The sequence below is a fragment of the Octopus bimaculoides genome, chromosome 9 (genome assembly GCF_046866305.1).
Source record: "Octopus bimaculoides isolate indiv1 chromosome 9, ASM4686630v1, whole genome shotgun sequence".
Classification (NCBI taxonomy): Eukaryota; Metazoa; Mollusca; class Cephalopoda; order Octopoda; family Octopodidae; genus Octopus; species Octopus bimaculoides.
The window spans coordinates 10,108,881-10,116,380 of NC_142936.1; the positions used below are offsets into that span (position 1 = coordinate 10,108,881).

General features: G+C 32.1%; 1 protein-coding gene, 1 non-coding gene and 1 pseudogene across 40 annotated transcripts in view; 1 reads left to right on the forward strand and 2 right to left on the reverse strand.

Annotated features, from left to right (window-relative positions):
• LOC106871661 (serine/threonine-protein kinase mig-15-like) overlaps positions 1 to 7,500 on the reverse strand; it is a 764,441-nt gene that overhangs the window by 409,620 nt on the left and 347,321 nt on the right. The window lies entirely within an intron of this gene.
• On the reverse strand, positions 851 to 957 carry LOC149133977 (U6 spliceosomal RNA). Its single transcript, XR_016243266.1, has one exon. It is a non-coding gene; the product is annotated as a U6 spliceosomal RNA (small nuclear RNA).
• On the forward strand, positions 950 to 1,042 carry LOC149133978 (U6 spliceosomal RNA; annotated as a pseudogene).

Below are 7,500 nucleotides of genomic sequence, written 5' to 3' on the forward strand. Positions count from 1 at the left end.
GTGTTTAGCAATTATTTATTAATATCAGGGGCCTGACATCTGCATTTTCTTTTACAGTGTTAGTACGGAAGAAGATATACATAGGAAGAGCAACTGGAAGTAACAGCAAAGCAGATAAACATAACTGAAATCATACACTACGATGCATATAAAGCAGAAGGACAAAATGTAATTTCGACAATATCAGAATATCGACAATATCAGAATATCAAGTTTGGACTGTTTTTTTTCAATCGAAGAATTTCTCAAAGAAGTCATTTATACTATCTATAAATAAAATATATGACAATCGCATCCCTCCCGTTCGGGGTATAAATATGTTCGAAGTTATAGCTGCTTAAGGCTACCAGCTCAGATTCCCGTCATTAAATTCATATTCTGCAATACGGTCCAAATATTGATAGAACGTGAAACTACGTAATTAAAATCAGCCATTAGCAAACGATCCTGTAGTTGTCATCTTATTGATAGTAAATGCCGCACCAAAAGCAAATGAAAAACCTGGGACATATATGTATGAATTTATATGCTTATACACGCAAACATATACGAGGGAAAATGTATGTATATATATATATATATATATATATATATATATATATATATATATATATATATGTGTGTGTGTGTGTGTGTGTGTGTGTGTGTGTGTGTGTGTGTGTGTGTGAGAAAGTCGGTATGTGAAAGCACGTGGTTGGATGTATAAAAGATAATAAGAGTGAAAAAACTACAGAAGGCTTGTGCTACATGGTTAAAGTATATATTTAAATTATGTCATAAAAATGTAAGAAAAATGTTATAAAAATGTTATAAAATCTTTTTGGTATATAAACATTGTATTTTGAGAAATAAAAATATGAAACGCTTCACGAATTTGCGTGTCATCCTTGCGCAGGGGCCATGCTAATCTTCTCTGTATCGTTCCAATTTTAGAATATGTACCGCCGTAGCTAGTACTAGCTAGTACTAGCTAGTACAGAGAAGATTAGCATGGCCCCTGCGCAAGGATGACACGCAAATTCGTGAAGCGTTCCATATTTCTATTTCTCAAAATACAATGTTTATATACCAAAAAGATTTTATAACATTTTTATAACATTTTTCTTACATTTTTCTGACATAATTTAAATATATACTTTAACCATGTAACACAAAGCCATCTGTAGTTTTTTCACTCTTATTATCTTTTATATATATATATATATATATATATATATATATATATATATATATATATATATATATATATATATATATATATATATATATATATATATATATACATATACATATATACATGTATGTGTATATATATTATCCATGTATATACGTAATACATACAAGGTCACACACATACACGCCCACATTTATATTGCGAGAGAAGGGGGAGAGAGTGAAAAGGAGGAAGAAAAGTAGAGATTATTTTAGTGCGCATCATCCATTCCAGAAAATTTATAAAATCGATAAAGATCCACACTAATAATATTTCGCATTATCTAAATGAATGATGTTAACTAATTTTCAATAACACTAATTAAATATAAAGTCTTAATTTCCTCAGCAATCTCATTTCATATAAGATTAACTCATGTTGTAGAATATGATATTAATATAGTTTCAGCTTGTAATTGTTTTCAAATGGTTAGTGTATAAATTTAGATTATAAATGAGAGTAGCAGTAGATGCAAATAAAAAGAATGAAGTTCCATATTATCTCATGCTAACTGAAGAAATAATACCCCCCCTACATGTTTAATAGCCGAATTTCTCTTGGAATGTATTTATGAATACACATTATAATGTATAATTCAAAATACAAATGGAATCTTTAGGGCGTTGTTGATTCTTTTCTGAAAAATGTCCACAGAAAATCGTGACTCTGCCTCAAGTATCATTAACGGTGGGAAAGGAATTCTTTAGCATTTGAAATATGAACACTACCAATTTTGTTATAATCATTTTTTTTTCTTTGATAAATTCTTTTAATTCATTTCATTTAATTCAGTGACTAGACATGATTTTTATTATATTTTATATTTTAATAACACCAACCCTAATCGAACACCGGTTAAAAATAAATTAATTATAGGATTGTGTTTTCTGGAGTTAATTAGTTCAGCCAATAATAAAATGTAATTAAAATAACGAAGGTTGAATTATATTAATTATTGTTTGAAAGGAAATTCGATAAAAAAAACTGAATGGTTGTGCAATTTTATTGCTAAATATCATTTGATATTTGATTTATTACAAGAAATATAATTTTTTTTTTGCATTGAAGCTGTCTGTTTATATTGAGCACTGTATAATTTTATAATTTCGCCTGTGTTTTTCTTCCCTTTTTTTTCAAACTCAATTACAAAATAAATATATTTTTCATCTGACAATCATCATCTCAATTATCTGTCTTTAGACGTTTACAGACTTATCTTTAGAGTACTGTAAAAAAAAGCTCTTTTCTCTCCGTTTTTTTTTCTTGTTGTTGCTTTCATTTTGATTTTTTCTTACATTTTCTGGAAGCTGTATAGGGATAGTTAATTCCGGTTGGTTGATTTTAACGGAAGAAAACAACACTTAACTCAATGGAAACCCTTATGTCCTGTCAAGCAAAACTTCCATAATAATATAGATGTTAGATATTTGTGATTAACTAAAAACAAAATATTTTGTTTATCTCAGTATCCATTGTTTTGTGAAAACTCATTAATCGATAAAGCTATGCAAGGTTTCATAATTTGAAATTGCTAACAATTCTTTCTGATAACTACGCATTTCACATCTATATAATTTCTAATATATTTAATAAACTAAAAATTAAACTGTATAAATTTTGTTATGAGTTTTTTCCTCCAAAAGTACATATATAAATACATCTGATATTTGGTTACTATAACACTTCAAACGATTCAATCCAGAATCATATTCTAACTATATCTATATCCATCCAGTCATCAAGCCATCCTTCCATCAATCCAACCCTACATGCATGCATGCATACATACATACATACATACATCATACGTAATCACTCAAAAAAGCGCACACGTATAAATATACAATATATATATATATATATATATATATATATATATATATATATATATATATATATATATATATATATATATATATATATAAAGCTACACTTAATTTTAAATATTTCTATATCAGCCATTGTTCTTACAAGTAATCTATGTATTATGTCTGCTATTGCGCTCCATAAAGGCAATCAAGAATAAATTCCAATTTATGCACAAGGCCAGCCATTTAGATGTGCGGTGTTTAGATGATACCACCAGATCCAGAACTTGACTGGCTATAAACGAATATGTATTTCTCGTTTTAGCAGACGATAACTAATTGCACTAAAACGTGTCCATCAAGTGACTAACAGTTTAAACCAAAATTGATTGAATAGTTGAATATATAGGCGCAGGGGCGACTGCGTGTCAAGAACCTTGCTTCCCTACCGCATGTCACCGGGTTCAGTTCTACTGAGTGGCACTTTTCGCAAGTGTCTTCTACTATAGCAACGGAGCGACAAAAATGTTGAGAGTGGACTTCATCGACGGAAACTGAAAGAAACCCGTCGAAAATCTATATTTTTATCTATATAAATATATATATATGTGTGTGTTTCTGTGTGTGTACATGTGTATGTGTGTATGTCTGCGTGTGTCTGTGTCTGTCTGTGGGGGACTTTGCTTCTGTGTTTGGCCCCCCCTTGACATCCGGTGTTGATGGGCTTAAACATAAATTGGCGATTAAGCAAAACAGTCCCATACAATAAGTACTAGTATTAAAAAGAAAGACTAAGTGGTAAAGTCGATTCATTCGACTAAAAATTCCTGGAGGCGTTGCCACAGCATGGTTGCTGTCTAATGTCTGAAACAAGTAAAACAAATTAAAAATTAAAAGAAAAAACCTAATTGTACATGCTTCTCTCCATTAACCAGTGACGTTCCCTCTGAAGCTAATATCAGCACCATCCTTTCAACAGTTTCAACATTTCTCTCTCTCTGTTTGTATGAGATATGTGTATGTGCGCGAACGAATACATAGACGTAGCGTTTCATTTATTTTACTCTCAATATTACAGATGATTCTGGGATATCCCAGACATAGCTGTAAGACTAGAATCTTTTTTTCCAATAATAATAATGCATATGAATTGAGATGTTTATCTTGCCTTAACGTTTGTTGTCGTCTTTAACAATTTTATGTCCTCTATATAGGAATTCTGCAATGACTCCATAACTACCGTCTCGGCTATAACCTTGGAGCCCTAATAATCCGTTACAGCACTTACCTAGTCGTTTAGATCACCTGTGAAATAAACCCCCACATTTTAGATATATATATGTGTATATATATATATATATATATATATATATATATATATATATATATATATATATATATATATATATATATATATATATATATATATATATATATATATATATATATATATATAAATTCATAAGAGTGGTACAACAAGGCACCGATATTTACTGGACAATAGCAATCGATATAAATACGACGCTATTGTATAGCTTCACTGCGTATATACTGGCAAAAGTGCGTTGGTGAGCAACGATTTTTAGCTGCATTATCCTTAATCTGAGTTGTCCATTTTCGAATGTTCTTCCTAAGGTAAGACAAATTTTTCATGTTTGTTGCACACACGCATTTTTGCCAGTATATACGTAGTGAAGCTATACAATAGCGTCGTATTTATATCGATTGCTATTGTCCAGTAAATATCGGTGCCTTGTTGTACCACTCTTATGAATTTATATATATATACCTTTATAGGGCTATTTTTTGCTGGAAATTAATACATTTATATTAATACATTTGTATTGAAATATTTTTCATATATATATATATATATATATATATATATATATATATATAGATGCATATATGGGTACATATATAGATGCATATATGGGTACAGGACATCAAAAACCGTAATCAGAATGAGAAACGAGAACATAAAAACAATAACATAGCAAAAGAACTTTGTTTTGAATAATGAAAAAAGCAAAGAGGGAAAGGAAACATGCAACATAAAGAACATTCCCTTTATCAGTTGTCCCCTGTTTTATCTACTCCGCGTTTCGAAGGCAAGGACAGGACTCGGCTTCGTTTAAAACAGTCCTTCCCGCGAAGCAAATTAAATAAAATTTGGGATTTTTGCGGAGAGTGAAAGTGGTAACAAAAAATAGGACATTGAGAAAAAAACAGTAAAAGCAAACAGTGAGGGCTGTTAAGCCAAGACGATGTGAAGTGTTGAACGCTGGGAAAATGAAATTTGAGAAGAGACAGCCAAAAGCACATCTTGTCTTTAGGAAGGAAGTGGAAGAAAGAAAGATGCATGGCCGTTGGTCACGTGTGAGCAGTGACAGACTCAAGGAGGAGGAGTGATAGAGTGAGGGGGAACGGGGAAGGGGAGAGGAGAAGAATAGGGAAAGGTTGGGAGTGAAAAACAGAAAGGAAGAACTAGAGAGGGAGATAGGTAGACAGAATAGAGATAGAATAATAGGCTTCGTTAACATTATTGAAGGAAATGTTAGACAATGTGTGTGATCATACATCATGCAGACCTATGGATAACAACAGTGCATTGTTTTTATCTTGTGCTTCGGTGTTCTTCCTCTTCGTGAAATACACATACCGAATCCGACTTCCGAACGTATTATATATGAACGTACACGCATTCATTTCCAAAACGCTTTTTAGTGACTTTCGAATAGATGATTAATTGAATGAACAATATACATATATTGGTGTGTGTATATGTGTGAGTGTGTTTACATTTATGTATGCAGTTATTATTTCGTATGTATATATATCTGCGCTATTATCTTGCATGCTTCAGCGTATATTCAATAGTTCGAAGAATTAAGTGGTGTTGCTTATCGGAATTACTTAAGCGAAAATAGAACTAGGCATTAGTATCATCCCCTTTTTCTTTTTCGTACTACTGAGTGAGTGCTATACTTCGAGTCTCGTTTTGCATCGTAAATTTTCAAGCAAGATTCATTTGCATTTTTATCCCGTTCTCCTATGTGTATGTGCGCGAACGAATACATAGACGTAGCGTTTCATTTATTTTACTCTCAATATTACAGATGATTCTGGGATATCCCAGACATAGCTGTAAGACTAGAATATTTTTTTCCAATAATAATAATGCATATGAATTGAGATGTTTATCTTGCCTTAACGTTTGTTGTCTTCTTTAACAATTTTTGCCCAATAAAAGAAATTGTGTAAGTATTCTGTATGCACGTGTGCTTGCGCGTGAGTGTGTATTTGGGTATGTGTGCATGTATGTAATTGTTTGTGCGTGAGTGTGTGCGTGTGTGTGTGTGTATGTGTGTGTGTGTGTGCGTGTGCGCGCGCGCGTCCATGTATATATCTGTGCATTTTATATAGATAGTTTGTATTTCTAATATCGGCATAAGGTTCGGTTTTCGACCCTCGAATCTCATTGTGACCTCTGCCGATGTAATGTGTATGTGTGTGTGAGCGTGTGTTCGCAGCGTGTGTGTTTATTAGGTATGAGTATGTATAAGTATAGCATAATAATGCTGCAAAGCTAAATAGAATGTAATCAACGAAAACTACCAAAACCAAAAAAAGAAAAGAATAATACTATACAATATAATAAATATTGCAGAGCTTTGTGTCGTATTTAAGCTTTATAGTGGAACACGTTATTAACGGTGAGATTGTCCTTTTATTGAAATTAACAGAATATTTCCATTTCCATCTCCAGTCCTTCAGGGATGTCGGGATGATACCTTTATTGTCTCCCACTGTGGCAGTCACATATTACTTTATATATGTGAATATGTCTTCTCCGAATTTTCGAGAAGCTAAACGCATGATATATACTACGGATTTTATTTCCACGAGTTTCTCCCAGCAGGGGAATAATGTACGACAGTTAGTCAATTGTTCAATATTACGGTCGTCAATTTGATTTAATCAACTCTATTTTATGTATTATTTTATTTTGCAGTACATTCCCCAAGCAGATTATAAATTGAAAATTGCCCTTCTATTAAATACTTTTTAAGATATCGGTATATAATTCCCCAAGACGAGCAATTGATTATGTAATAATGGCTTAACCATGGATATCGGCAACTGCGTGTTGGAGCCATATTATTGAATTCCACACAGGGTATATAATACGTAATAACTATATCAACGATGGCATGGGATGAACTGCATATTTGCATATTCCATAATGACATTGTAAAATTAATGAATACGGAATAGCTTGATCGCCAAATGACGTGGCGAGATAGTACAATGCCTTTTAGTGACCTGATTGTAGAATATAAATCCCTAGTTTTGTCATGTATACACAGCGAATATACATGTGTGTGCGTGTGACTGAAGACATATGGATTCGTGTGTATATGTGTAAACATATAATACCATTACATACACAATGCAAACACGCACTCAAACATATTC